The sequence below is a fragment of the Oncorhynchus kisutch genome, linkage group LG6, assembly GCF_002021735.2.
Source record: "Oncorhynchus kisutch isolate 150728-3 linkage group LG6, Okis_V2, whole genome shotgun sequence".
Taxonomy (NCBI): Eukaryota; Metazoa; Chordata; class Actinopteri; order Salmoniformes; family Salmonidae; genus Oncorhynchus; species Oncorhynchus kisutch.
This window is the reverse complement of record NC_034179.2, coordinates 20482092-20497085: the sequence shown is the minus strand read 5'-3', so window position 1 is coordinate 20497085 and position 14994 is coordinate 20482092.

Below are 14994 nucleotides of genomic sequence, written 5' to 3'. Positions count from 1 at the left end.
CTGTTGTCATGTGATGTTCTAGCCCTAAGAAGAGATGAATGGTCATGAATAGTGCATTGGTTGGGACTCCCAGACACATGCATCTACAAAACACATGTTCTGTGAAGCCACACGGTTCTGTGATAAAAGGAATGAGAAAAAGACTGCTGCCAACTGCAGAACCGTAGAAACGGAAAGATTGCAGCAGGGATAGTCTACTGTTAAAAAAGGCTGTTCATTCCACTTTCTTTTGTATTATGAGCACCTGACCCTGTGTAACCGCTTGATGATGTTGTCAGTACTTCTCAGTGCCGTCCTACAGTTCTGGAATACTGCCTCAATCTCTCTGTGGCTATGGCAACCATCACTGGCAGTCAGAGAAATATCACAGCATCAGAATTCTAGTGTAAAATACAATCTCAGTGGAATTACAGTATCTCAATCCTGAAGGCTTAATTTGTTTAGGATATACAATGCATACTTCTCTGAAATACTTAGTTGAGCTCAGCAAGTCGACAATCAAAAGAGTAGAACCTATAGGTTTTCCCACTCAAATTCTCTTGTGGAATTTTTCTATATTCTACTCACAGGTAAATCCAGTAGGGGGTGCCAATTTGTCGTACTATCTGTACAAATGTTGATTTGAGCTGGATTCCAACACCTTGTGTCAAAGGGAGAGCCAGGTGGAGCCGAGCTCCAGCACCTTACAGGTCCAAAGACAAATGTAGGATAAAAAGTAAGATAAACAGAGGTTAGGGTTGGAGTTGTGGTTGTGGTTGAGGCAAGAATTAGGGTTGAACTGGAATGTGGATATAAAGCAAGAGTTAGGGTTCTGGTTGAGGCTAGAGTTAAGAGTTGAACTGGGATGTGGACATGAAGCTAGGGTTAGGGTTGAACTGGGATGTGGACATGAAGCTAGGGTTAGGGTTGAACTGGGATGTGGACATGAAGCTAGGGTTAGGGTTGAACTGGGATGTGGACATGAAGCTAGGGTTAGGTTTGAACTAGGATGTGGACATGAAGCTAGGGTTAGGGTTGAACTGGGATGTGGATATGAAGCTAGGGTTAGGGTTGAACTGGGATCTGGACATGAAGCTAGGGTTAGCGTTGAACTGGGATGTGGATATGAAGCTAGGGTTAGGTTTGAACTAGGATGTGGACATGAAGCTAGGGTTAGGGTTGAACTGGGATGTGGACATGAAGCTAGGGTTAGGGTTGAACTGGGATCTGGACATGAAGCTAGGGTTAGGGTTGAACTGGGATGTGTACATGAAGCTAGGGTTAGGGTTGAACTGTAATGTGGACATGAAGCTAGGGTTAGGGTTGAACTGGGATGTGGATATGAAGCTAGGGTTAGCGTTGAACTGGGATGTGGATATGAAGCTAGGGTTAGGGTTGAACTGGGATCTGGACATGAAGCTAGGGTTAGGGTTGAACTGGGATGTGGATATGAAGCTAGGGTTAGCGTTGAACTGGGATGTGGATATGAAGCTAGGGTTAGGTTTGAACTAGGATGTGGACATGAAGCTAGGGTTAGGGTTGAACTGGGATGTGGACATGAAGCTAGGGTTAGGGTTGAACTGGGATCTGGACATGAAGCTAGGGTTAGGGTTGAACTGGGATGTGTACATGAAGCTAGGGTTAGGGTTGAACTGTAATGTGGACATGAAGCTAGGGTTAGGATTAGGGTTGAACTGGGATGTGGACATGAAGCTAGGGTTAGGGTTGAACTGTAATGTGGACATGAAGCTAGGGTTAGGATTAGGGTTGAACTGGGATGTGGACATGAAGCCTGGGTTAGGGTTCAACTGGGATGTGGACATGAAGCCTGGGTTAGGGTTGAACTGGGATGTGTACATGAAGCCTGGGTTTGGGTTGAACTGGGATGTGGACATGAAGCCTGGGTTAGGGTTGAACTGGGATGTGTACATGAAGCTAGGGTTAGGGTTGAACTGTAATGTGGACATGAAGCTAGGGTTAGCGTTGAACTGGGATGTGTACATGAAGCTAGGGTTAGGGTTGAACTGGGATGTGTACATGAAGCTAGGGTTAGGGTTGAACTGTAATGTGGACATGAAGCTAGGGTTAGCATTGAACTGGGATGTGGATATGAAGCTAGGGTTAGCGTTGAACTGGGATGTGGATATGAAGCTAGGGTTAGGGTTGAACTGGGATCTGGACATGAAGCTAGGGTTAGGGTTGAACTGGGATGTGGATATGAAGCTAGGGTTAGCGTTGAACTGGGATGTGGATATGAAGCTAGGGTTAGGTTTGAACTAGGATGTGGACATGAAGCTAGGGTTAGGGTTGAACTGGGATGTGGACATGAAGCTAGGGTTAGGGTTGAACTGGGATCTGGACATGAAGCTAGGGTTAGGGTTGAACTGGGATGTGTACATGAAGCTAGGGTTAGGGTTGAACTGTAATGTGGACATGAAGCTAGGGTTAGGATTAGGGTTGAACTGGGATGTGGACATGAAGCTAGGGTTAGGGTTGAACTGTAATGTGGACATGAAGCTAGGGTTAGGATTAGGGTTGAACTGGGATGTGGACATGAAGCCTGGGTTAGGGTTCAACTGGGATGTGGACATGAAGCCTGGGTTAGGGTTGAAGTGGGATGTGTACATGAAGCCTGGGTTTGGGTTGAACTGGGATGTGGACATGAAGCCTGGGTTAGGGTTGAACTGGGATGTGGACATGAAGCTAGGGTTAGGGTTGAACTGGGATGTGGACATGAAGCCTGGGTTAGGGTTGAACTGGGATGTGTACATGAAGCTAGGGTTAGGGTTGAACTGTAATGTGGACATGAAGCTAGGGTTAGCGTTGAACTGGGATGTGTACATGAAGCTAGGGTTAGGGTTGAACTGTAATGTGGACATGAAGCTAGGGTTAGCGTTGAACTGGGATGTGGATATGAAGCTAGGGTTAGGGTTGAACTGGGATGTAGATATGAAGCTAGGGTTAGGGTTGAACTGGGATCTGGACATGAAGCTAGGGTTAGGGTTGAACTGGGATGTGGATATGAAGCTAGGGTTAGCGTTGAACTGGGATGTGGATATGAAGCTAGGGTTAGGTTTGAACTAGGATGTGGACATGAAGCTAGGGTTAGGGTTGAACTGGGATCTGGACATGAAGCTAGGGTTAGGGTTGAACTGGGATGTGTACATGAAGCTAGGGTTAGCGTTGAACTGGGATGTGGACATGAAGCTAGGGTTAGGATTAGGGTTGAACTGGGATGTGGACATGAAGCTAGGGTTAGGGTTGAACTGTAATGTGGACATGAAACTAGGGCTAGGATTAGGGTTGAACTGGGATGTGGACATGAAGCCTGGGTTAGGGTTCAACTGGGATGTGGACATGAAGCCTGGGTTAGGGTTGAACTGGGATGTGTACATGAAGCCTGGGTTTGGGTTGAACTGGGATGTGGACATGAAGCCTGGGTTAGGGTTGAACTGGGATGTGGACATGAAGCTAGGGTTTGGGTTGAACTGGGATCTGGACATGAAGCTAGGGTTAGCGTTGAACTGGGATGTGGATATGAAGCTAGGGTTAGGGTTGAACTGGGATCTGGACATGAAGCTAGGGTTAGGGTTGAACTGGGATGTGGATATGAAGCTAGGGTTAGCGTTGAACTGGGATGTGGATATGAAGCTAGGGTTAGGTTTGAACTAGGATGTGGACATGAAGCTAGGGTTAGGGTTGAACTGGGATGTGGACATGAAGCTAGGGTTAGGGTTGAACTGGGATCTGGACATGAAGCCTGGGTTAGGGTTGAACTGGGATGTGGACATGATGCCTGGGTTTGGGTTGAACTGGGATGTGGACATGAAGCCTGGGTTAGGGTTGAACTGGGATGTGGACATGAAGCTAGAGTTAGGGTTGAACTGGGATGCGGACATGAAGCCTGGGTTAGGATTAGGGTTGACCTGGGATGTGGACATGAAGCTAGGGTTAGGGTTGAACTGGGATGTGGACATGAAGCTAGGGTTAGGGTTGAACTGGGATCTGGACATGAAGCCTGGGTTAGGGTTGAACTGGGATGTGGACATGATGCCTGGGTTTGGGTTGAACTGGGATGTGGACATGAAGCCTGGGTTAGGGTTGAACTGGGATGTGGACATGAAGCTAGAGTTAGGGTTGAACTGGGATGTTGACATGAAGCCTGGGTTAGGATTAGGGTTGACCTGGGATGTGGACATGAAGCCTGGGTTAGGGTTGACCTGGGATGTGGACATGAAGCCTGGGTTAGGATTAGGGTTGAACTGGGATGTGGACATGAAGCCTGGGTTAGGGTTGAACTGGGATGTGGACATGAAGCCTGGGTTTGGGTTGAACTGGGATGTGGACATGAAGCCTGGGTTTGGGTTGAACTGGGATGTGGACATGAAGCCTGGGTTAGGGTTGAACTGGGATGTGGACATGAAGCCTGGGTTTGGGTTGAACTGGGATGTGGACATGAAGCCTGGGTTTGGGTTGAACTGGGATGTGGACATGAAGCCTGGGTTTGGGTTGAACTGGGATGTGGACATGAAGCCTGGGTTAGGGTTGAACTGGGATGTGGACATGAAGCCTGGGTTAGGATTAGGGTTGACCTGGGATGTGGACATGAAGCTAGGGTTAGGGTTGAACTGGGATGTGGACATGAAGCTAGGGTTAGGGTTGAACTGGGATCTGGACAAGAAGCCTGGGTTAGGGTTGAACTGGGATGTGGACATGAAGCCTGGGTTTGGGTTGAACTGGGATGTGGACATGAAGCCTGGGTTAGGGTTGAACTGGGATGTGGACATGAAGCTAGAGTTAGGGTTGAACTGGGATGTGGACATGAAGCCTGGGTTAGGATTAGGGTTGACCTGGGATGTGGACATGAAGCCTGGGTTAGGGTTGACCTGGGATGTGGACATGAAGCCTGGGTTAGGATTAGGGTTGAACTGGGATGTGGACACGAAGCCTGGGTTAGGGTTGAACTGGGATGTGGACATGAAGCCTGGGTTTGGGTTGAACTGGGATGTGGACATGAAGCCTGGGTTTGGGTTGAACTGGGATGTGGACATGAAGCCTGGGTTAGGGTTGAACTGGGATGTGGACATGAAGCTAGAGTTAGGGTTGAACTGGGATGTGGACATGAAGCCTGGGTTAGGATTAGGGTTGACCTGGGATGTGGACATGAAGCCTGGGTTAGGGTTGACCTGGGATGTGGACATGAAGCCTGGGTTAGGATTAGGGTTGAACTGGGATGTGGACATGAAGCCTGGGTTAGGGTTGAACTGGGATGTGGACATGAAGCCTGGGTTAGGGTTGAACTGGGATGTGGACATGAAGCCTGGGTTAGGGTTGAACTGGGATGTGGACATGAAGCCTGGGTTTGGGTTGAACTGGGATGTGGACATGAAGCCTGGGTTAGGGTTGAACTGGGATGTGGACATGAAGCCTGGGTTAGGGTTGAACTGGGATGTGGACATGAAGCCTGGGTTAGGGTTGAACTGGGATGTGGACATGAAGCCTGGGTTTGGGTTGAACTGGGATGTGGACATGAAGCCTGGGTTTGGGTTGTGAACTGGGATGTGAACATGAAGCTAGAGTTAGGGTTGAACTGGGATGTGGACATGAAGCCTGGGTTAGGATTAGGGTTGACCTGGGATGTGGACATGAAGCCTGGGTTAGGGTTGACCTGGGATGTGGACATGAAGCCTGGGTTAGGATTAGGGTTGAACTGGGATGTGGACATGAAGCCTGGGTTAGGGTTGAACTGGGATGTGGACATGAAGCCTGGGTTAGGGTTGAACTGGGATGTGGACATGAAGCTAGAGTTAGGGTTGAACTGGGATGTGGACATGAAGCCTGGGTTAGGATTAGGGTTGACCTGGGATGTGGACATGAAGCCTATGTTAGGATTAGGGTTGAACTGGGATGTGGACATGAAGCCTGGGTTAGGGTTGAACTGGGATGTGGACATGAAGCCTGGGTTAGGGTTGAACTGGGATGTGGACATGAAGCCTGGGTTAGGGTTGAACTGGGATGTGGACATGAAGCCTGGGTTTGGGTTGAACTGGGATGTGGACATGAAGCCTGGGTTAGGGTTGAACTGGGATGTGGACATGAAGCCTGGGTTAGGGTTGAACTGGGATGTGGACATGAAGCCTGGGTTAGGGTTGAACTGGGATGTGGACATGAAGCCTGGGTTTGGGTTGAACTGGGATGTGGACATGAAGCCTGGGTTTGGGTTGAACTGGGATGTGGACATGAAGCCTGGGTTAGGGTTGAACTGGGATGTGGACATGAAGCCTGGGTTAGGGTTGAACTGGGATGTGGACATGAAGCCTGGGTTAGGATTAGGGTTGAACTGGGATGTGGACATGAAGCCTGGGTTAGGGTTGAACTGGGATGTGGACATGAAGCCTGGGTTAGGGTTGAACTGGGATGTGGACATGAAGCTAGGGTTAGGGTTGAACTGGGATCTGGACATGAAGCTAGGGTTAGCGTTGAACTGGGATGTGGATATGAAGCTAGGGTTAGCGTTGAACTGGGATGTGGATATGAAGCTAGGGTTAGGGTTGAACTGGGATCTGGACATGAAGCTAGGGTTAGGGTTGAACTGGGATGTGGATATGAAGCTAGGGTTAGCGTTGAACTGGGATGTGGATATGAAGCTAGGGTTAGGTTTGAACTAGGATGTGGACATGAAGCTAGGGTTAGGGTTGAACTGGGATGTGGACATGAAGCTAGGGTTAGGGTTGAACTGGGATCTGGACATGAAGCCTGGGTTAGGGTTGAACTGGGATGTGGACATGATGCCTGGGTTTGGGTTGAACTGGGATGTGGACATGAAGCCTGGGTTAGGGTTGAACTGGGATGTGGACATGAAGCTAGAGTTAGGGTTGAACTGGGATGTGGACATGAAGCCTGGGTTAGGATTAGGGTTGACCTGGGATGTGGACATGAAGCTAGGGTTAGGGTTGAACTGGGATGTGGACATGAAGCTAGGGTTAGGGTTGAACTGGGATCTGGACATGAAGCCTGGGTTAGGGTTGAACTGGGATGTGGACATGATGCCTGGGTTTGGGTTGAACTGGGATGTGGACATGAAGCCTGGGTTAGGATTAGGGTTGACCTGGGATGTGGACATGAAGCCTGGGTTAGGGTTGACCTGGGATGTGGACATGAAGCCTGGGTTAGGATTAGGGTTGAACTGGGATGTGGACATGAAGCCTGGGTTAGGGTTTAACTGGGATGTGGACATGAAGCCTGGGTTTGGGTTGAACTGGGATGTGGACATGAAGCCTGGGTTTGGGTTGAACTGGGATGTGGACATGAAGCCTGGGTTAGGGTTGAACTGGGATGTGGACATGAAGCTAGAGTTAGGGTTGAACTGGGATGTGGACATGAAGCCTGGGTTTGGGTTGAACTGGGATGTGGACATGAAGCCTGGGTTTGGGTTGAACTGGGATGTGGACATGAAGCTAGAGTTAGGGTTGAACTGGGATGTGGACATGAAGCCTGGGTTAGGATTAGGGTTGACCTGGGATGTGGACATGAAGCCTGGGTTAGGGTTGACCTGGGATGTGGACATGAAGCCTGGGTTAGGATTAGGGTTGAACTGGGATGTGGACATGAAGCCTGGGTTAGGGTTGAACTGGGATGTGGACATGAAGCCTGGGTTTGGGTTGAACTGGGATGTGGACATGAAGCCTGGGTTTGGGTTGAACTGGGATGTGGACATGAAGCCTGGGTTAGGGTTGAACTGGGATGTGGACATGAAGCTAGAGTTAGGGTTGAACTGGGATGTGGACATGAAGCCTGGGTTAGGATTAGGGTTGACCTGGGATGTGGACATGAAGCCTGGGTTAGGGTTGACCTGGGATGTGGACATGAAGCCTGGGTTAGGATTAGGGTTGAACTGGGATGTAGACATGAAGCCTGGGTTAGGGTTGAACTGGGATGTGGACATGAAGCCTGGGTTAGGGTTGAACTGGGATGTGGACATGAAGCCTGGGTTAGGGTTGAACTGGGATGTGGACATGAAGCCTGGGTTTGGGTTGAACTGGGATGTGGACATGAAGCCTGGGTTAGGGTTGAACTGGGATGTGGACATGAAGCCTGGGTTAGGGTTGAACAGGGATGTGGACATGAAGCCTGGGTTAGGGTTGAACTGGAATGTGGACATGAAGCTAGGGTTAGGGTTGAACTGGGATCTGGACATGAAGCCTGGGTTAGGGTTGAACTGGGATGTGGACATGATGCCTGGGTTTGGGTTGAACTGGGATGTGGACATGAAGCCTGGGTTAGGGTTGAACTGGGATGTGGACATGAAGCTAGAGTTAGGGTTGAACTGGGATGCGGACATGAAGCCTGGGTTAGGATTAGGGTTGACCTGGGATGTGGACATGAAGCTAGGGTTAGGGTTGAACTGGGATGTGGACATGAAGCTAGGGTTAGGGTTGAACTGGGATCTGGACATGAAGCCTGGGTTAGGGTTGAACTGGGATGTGGACATGATGCCTGGGTTTGGGTTGAACTGGGATGTGGACATGAAGCCTGGGTTAGGGTTGAACTGGGATGTGGACATGAAGCTAGAGTTAGGGTTGAACTGGGATGTGGACATGAAGCCTGGGTTAGGATTAGGGTTGACCTGGGATGTGGACATGAAGCCTGGGTTAGGGTTGACCTGGGATGTGGACATGAAGCCTGGGTTAGGATTAGGGTTGAACTGGGATGTGGACATGAAGCCTGGGTTAGGGTTGAACTGGGATGTGGACATGAAGCCTGGGTTTGGGTTGAACTGGGATGTGGACATGAAGCCTGGGTTTGGGTTGAACTGGGATGTGGACATGAAGCCTGGGTTAGGGTTGAACTGGGATGTGGACATGAAGCCTGGGTTTGGGTTGAACTGGGATGTGGACATGAAGCCTGGGTTTGGGTTGAACTGGGATGTGGACATGAAGCCTGGGTTTGGGTTGAACTGGGATGTGGACATGAAGCCTGGGTTAGGGTTGAACTGGGATGTGGACATGAAGCCTGGGTTAGGATTAGGGTTGACCTGGGATGTGGACATGAAGCTAGGGTTAGGGTTGAACTGGGATGTGGACATGATGCCTGGGTTTGGGTTGAACTGGGATGTGGACATGAAGCCTGGGTTAGGGTTGAACTGGGATGTGGACATGAAGCTAGAGTTAGGGTTGAACTGGGATGTGGACATGAAGCCTGGGTTAGGATTAGGGTTGACCTGGGATGTGGACATGAAGCCTGGGTTAGGGTTGACCTGGGATGTGGACATGAAGCCTGGGTTAGGATTAGGGTTGAACTGGGATGTGGACATGAAGCCTGGGTTAGGGTTGAACTGGGATGTGGACATGAAGCCTGGGTTTGGGTTGAACTGGGATGTGGACATGAAGCCTGGGTTTGGGTTGAACTGGGATGTGGACATGAAGCCTGGGTTAGGGTTGAACTGGGATGTGGACATGAAGCTAGAGTTAGGGTTGAACTGGGATGTGGACATGAAGCCTGGGTTAGGATTAGGGTTGACCTGGGATGTGGACATGAAGCCTGGGTTAGGGTTGAACTGGGATGTGGACATGAAGCCTGGGTTAGGGTTGAACTGGGATGTAGACATGAAGCCTGGGTTAGGGTTGAACTGGGATGTGGACATGAAGCCTGGGTTTGGGTTGAACTGGGATGTGGACATGAAGCCTGGGTTAGGGTTGAACTGGGATGTGGACATGAAGCCTGGGTTAGGGTTGAACTGGGATGTGGACATGAAGCCTGGGTTAGGGTTGAACTGGGATGTGGACATGAAGCCTGGGTTTGGGTTGAACTGGGATGTGGACATGAAGCCTGGGTTTGGGTTGAACTGGGATGTGAACATGAAGCTAGAGTTAGGGTTGAACTGGGATGTGGACATGAAGCCTGGGTTAGGATTAGGGTTGACCTGGGATGTGGACATGAAGCCTGGGTTAGGGTTGACCTGGGATGTGGACATGAAGCCTGGGTTAGGATTAGGGTTGAACTGGGATGTGGACATGAAGCCTGGGTTAGGGTTGAACTGGGATGTGGACATGAAGCCTGGGTTTGGGTTGAACTGGGATGTGGACATGAAGCCTGGGTTTGGGTTGAACTGGGATGTGGACATGAAGCCTGGGTTAGGGTTGAACTGGGATGTGGACATGAAGCTAGAGTTAGGGTTGAACTGGGATGTGGACATGAAGCCTGGGTTAGGATTAGGGTTGACCTGGGATGTGGACATGAAGCCTGGGTTAGGGTTGACCTGGGATGTGGACATGAAGCCTGGGTTAGGATTAGGGTTGAACTTGGATGTGGACATGAAGCCTGGGTTAGGGTTGAACTGGGATGTGGACATGAAGCCTGGGTTAGGGTTGAACTGGGATGTGGACATGAAGCCTGGGTTAGGGTTGAACTGGGATGTGGACATGAAGCCTGGGTTTGGGTTGAACTGGGATGTGGACATGAAGCCTGGGTTAGGGTTGAACTGGGATGTGGACATGAAGCCTGGGTTAGGGTTGAACTGGGATGTGGACATGAAGCCTGGGTTAGGGTTGAACTGGGATGTGGACATGAAGCCTGGGTTTGGGTTGAACTGGGATGTGGACATGAAGCCTGGGTTTGGGTTGAACTGGGATGTGGACATGAAGCCTGGGTTAGGGTTGAACTGGGATGTGGACATGAAGCCTGGGTTAGGGTTGAACTGGGATGTGGACATGAAGCCTGGGTTAGGGTTGAACTGGGATGTGGACATGAAGCCTGGGTTAGGATTAGGGTTGAACTGGGATGTGGACATGAAGCCTGGGTTAGGGTTGAACTGGGATGTGGACATGAAGCCTGGGTTAGGGTTGAACTGGGATGTGGACATGAAGCTAGGGTTAGGGTTGAACTGGGATCTGGACATGAAGCTAGGGTTAGCGTTGAACTGGGATGTGGATATGAAGCTAGGGTTAGCGTTGAACTGGGATGTGGATATGAAGCTAGGGTTAGGGTTGAACTGGGATCTGGACATGAAGCTAGGGTTAGGGTTGAACTGGGATGTAGATATGAAGCTAGGGTTAGCGTTGAACTGGGATGTGGATATGAAGCTAGGGTTAGGTTTGAACTAGGATGTGGACATGAAGCTAGGGTTAGGGTTGAACTGGGATGTGGACATGAAGCTAGGGTTAGGGTTGAACTGGGATCTGGACATGAAGCCTGGGTTAGGGTTGAACTGGGATGTGGACATGATGCCTGGGTTTGGGTTGAACTGGGATGTGGACATGAAGCCTGGGTTAGGGTTGAACTGGGATGTGGACATGAAGCTAGAGTTAGGGTTGAACTGGGATGTGGACATGAAGCCTGGGTTAGGATTAGGGTTGACCTGGGATGTGGACATGAAGCCAGGGTTAGGGTTGAACTGGGATGTGGACATGAAGCTAGGGTTAGGGTTGAACTGGGATCTGGACATGAAGCCTCGGTTAGGGTTGAACTGGGATGTGGACATGATGCCTGGGTTTGGGTTGAACTGGGATGTGGACATGAAGCCTGGGTTAGGATTAGGGTTGACCTGGGATGTGGACATGAAGCCTGGGTTAGGGTTGACCTGGGATGTGGACATGAAGCCTGGGTTAGGATTAGGGTTGAACTGGGATGTGGACATGAAGCCTGGGTTAGGGTTGAACTGGGATGTGGACATGAAGCCTGGGTTTGGGTTGAACTGGGATGTGGACATGAAGCCTGGGTTTGGGTTGAACTGGGATGTGGACATGAAGCCTGGGTTAGGGTTGAACTGGGATGTGGACATGAAGCTAGAGTTAGGGTTGAACTGGGATGTGGACATGAAGCCTGGGTTAGGATTAGGGTTGACCTGGGATGTGGACATGAAGCCTGGGTTAGGGTTGACCTGGGATGTGGACATGAAGCCTGGGTTAGGATTAGGGTTGAACTGGGATGTGGACATGAAGCCTGGGTTAGGGTTGAACTGGGATGTGGACATGAAGCCTGGGTTAGGGTTGAACTGGGATGTGGACATGAAGCCTGGGTTAGGGTTGAACTGGGATGTGGACATGAAGCCTGGGTTTGGGTTGAACTGGGATGTGGACATGAAGCCTGGGTTAGGGTTGAACTGGGATGTGGACATGAAGCCTGGGTTAGGGTTGAACTGGGATGTGGACATGAAGCCTGGGTTAGGGTTGAACTGGGATGTGGACATGAAGCCTGGGTTTGGGTTGAACTGGGATGTGGACATGAAGCCTGGGTTTGGGTTGAACTGGGATGTGGACATGAAGCTAGAGTTAGGGTTGAACTGGGATGTGGACATGAAGCCTGGGTTAGGATTAGGGTTGACCTGGGATGTGGACATGAAGCCTGGGTTAGGGTTGACCTGGGATGTGGACATGAAGCCTGGGTTAGGATTAGGGTTGAACTGGGATGTGGACATGAAGCCTGGGTTAGGGTTGAACTGGGATGTGGACATGAAGCCTGGGTTTGGGTTGAACTGGGATGTGGACATGAAGCCTGGGTTTGGGTTGAACTGGGATGTGGACATGAAGCCTGGGTTAGGGTTGAACTGGGATGTGGACATGAAGCTAGAGTTAGGGTTGAACTGGGATGTGGACATGAAGCCTGGGTTAGGATTAGGGTTGACCTGGGATGTGGACATGAAGCCTGGGTTAGGGTTGACCTGGGATGTGGACATGAAGCCTGGGTTAGGATTAGGGTTGAACTGGGATGTGGACATAAAGCCTGGGTTAGGGTTGAACTGGGATGTGGACATGAAGCCTGGGTTAGGGTTGAACTGGGATGTGGACATGAAGCCTGGGTTAGGGTTGAACTGGGATGTGGACATGAAGCCTGGGTTTGGGTTGAACTGGGATGTGGACATGAAGCCTGGGTTAGGGTTGAACTGGGATGTGGACATGAAGCCTGGGTTAGGGTTGAACTGGGATGTGGACATGAAGCCTGGGTTAGGGTTGAACTGGGATGTGGACATGAAGCCTGGGTTTGGGTTGAACTGGGATGTGGACATGAAGCCTGGGTTTGGGTTGAACTGGGATGTGGACATGAAGCCTGGGTTAGGGTTGAACTGGGATGTGGACATGAAGCCTGGGTTAGGGTTGAACTGGGATGTGGACATGAAGCCTGGGTTAGGGTTGAACTGGGATGTGGACATGAAGCCTGGGTTAGGATTAGGGTTGAACTGGGATGTGGACATGAAGCCTGGGTTAGGGTTGAACTGGGATGTGGACATGAAGCCTGGGTTAGGGTTGAACTGGGATGTGGACATGAAGCTAGGGTTAGGGTTGAACTGGGATCTGGACATGAAGCTAGGGTTAGCGTTGAACTGGGATGTGGATATGAAGCTAGGGTTAGCGTTGAACTGGGATGTGGATATGAAGCTAGGGTTAGGGTTGAACTGGGATCTGGACATGAAGCTAGGGTTAGGGTTGAACTGGGATGTGGATATGAAGCTAGGGTTAGCGTTGAACTGGGATGTGGATATGAAGCTAGGGTTAGGTTTGAACTAGGATGTGGACATGAAGCTAGGGTTAGGGTTGAACTGGGATGTGGACATGAAGCTAGGGTTAGGGTTGAACTGGGATCTGGACATGAAGCCTGGGTTAGGGTTGAACTGGGATGTGGACATGATCCCTGGGTTTGGGTTGAACTGGGATGTGGACATGAAGCCTGGGTTAGGGTTGAACTGGGATGTGGACATGAAGCTAGAGTTAGGGTTGAACTGGGATGTGGACATGAAGCCTGGGTTAGGATTAGGGTTGACCTGGGATGTGGACATGAAGCTAGGGTTAGGGTTGAACTGGGATGTGGACATGAAGCTAGGGTTAGGGTTGAACTGGGATCTGGACATGAAGCCTGGGTTAGGGTTGAACTGGGATGTGGACATGATGCCTGGGTTTGGGTTGAACTGGGATGTGGACATGGAGCCTGGGTTAGGGTTGAACTGGGATGTGGACATGAAGCTAGAGTTAGGGTTGAACTGGGATGTGGACATGAAGCCTGGGTTAGGATTAGGGTTGACCTGGGATGTGGACATGAAGCCTGGGTTAGGGTTGACCTGGGATGTGGACATGAAGCCTGGGTTAGGATTAGGGTTGAACTGGGATGTGGACATGAAGCCTGGGTTAGGGTTGAACTGGGATGTGGACATGAAGCCTGGGTTTGGGTTGAACTGGGATGTGGACATGAAGCCTGGGTTTGGGTTGAACTGGGATGTGGACATGAAGCCTGGGTTAGGGTTGAACTGGGATGTGGACATGAAGCCTGGGTTTGGGTTGAACTGGGATGTGGACATGAAGCCTGGGTTTGGGTTGAACTGGGATGTGGACATGAAGCCTGGGTTTGGGTTGAACTGGGATGTGGACATGAAGCCTGGGTTAGGGTTGAACTGGGATGTGGACATGAAGCCTGGGTTAGGATTAGGGTTGACCTGGGATGTGGACATGAAGCTAGGGTTAGGGTTGAACTGGGATGTGGACATGAAGCTAGGGTTAGGGTTGAACTGGGATCTGGACATGAAGCCTGGGTTAGGGTTGAACTGGGATGTGGACATGATGCCTGGGTTTGGGTTGAACTGGGATGTGGACATGAAGCCTGGGTTAGGGTTGAACTGGGATGTGGACATGAAGCTAGAGTTAGGGTTGAACTGGGATGTGGACATGAAGCCTGGGTTAGGATTAGGGTTGACCTGGGATGTGGACATGAAGCCTGGGTTAGGGTTGACCTGGGATGTGGACATGAAGCCTGGGTTAGGATTAGGGTTGAACTGGGATGTGGACATGAAGCCTGGGTTAGGGTTGAACTGGGATGTGGACATGAAGCCTGGGTTTGGGTTGAACTGGGATGTGGACATGAAGCCTGGGTTTGGGTTGAACTGGGATGTGGACATGAAGCCTGGGTTAGGGTTGAACTGGGATGTTGACATGAAGCCTGGGTTTGGGTTGAACTGGGATGTGGACATGAAGCCTGGGTTTGGGTTGAACTGGGATGTGGACATGAAGCCTGGGTTTGGGTTGAACTGGG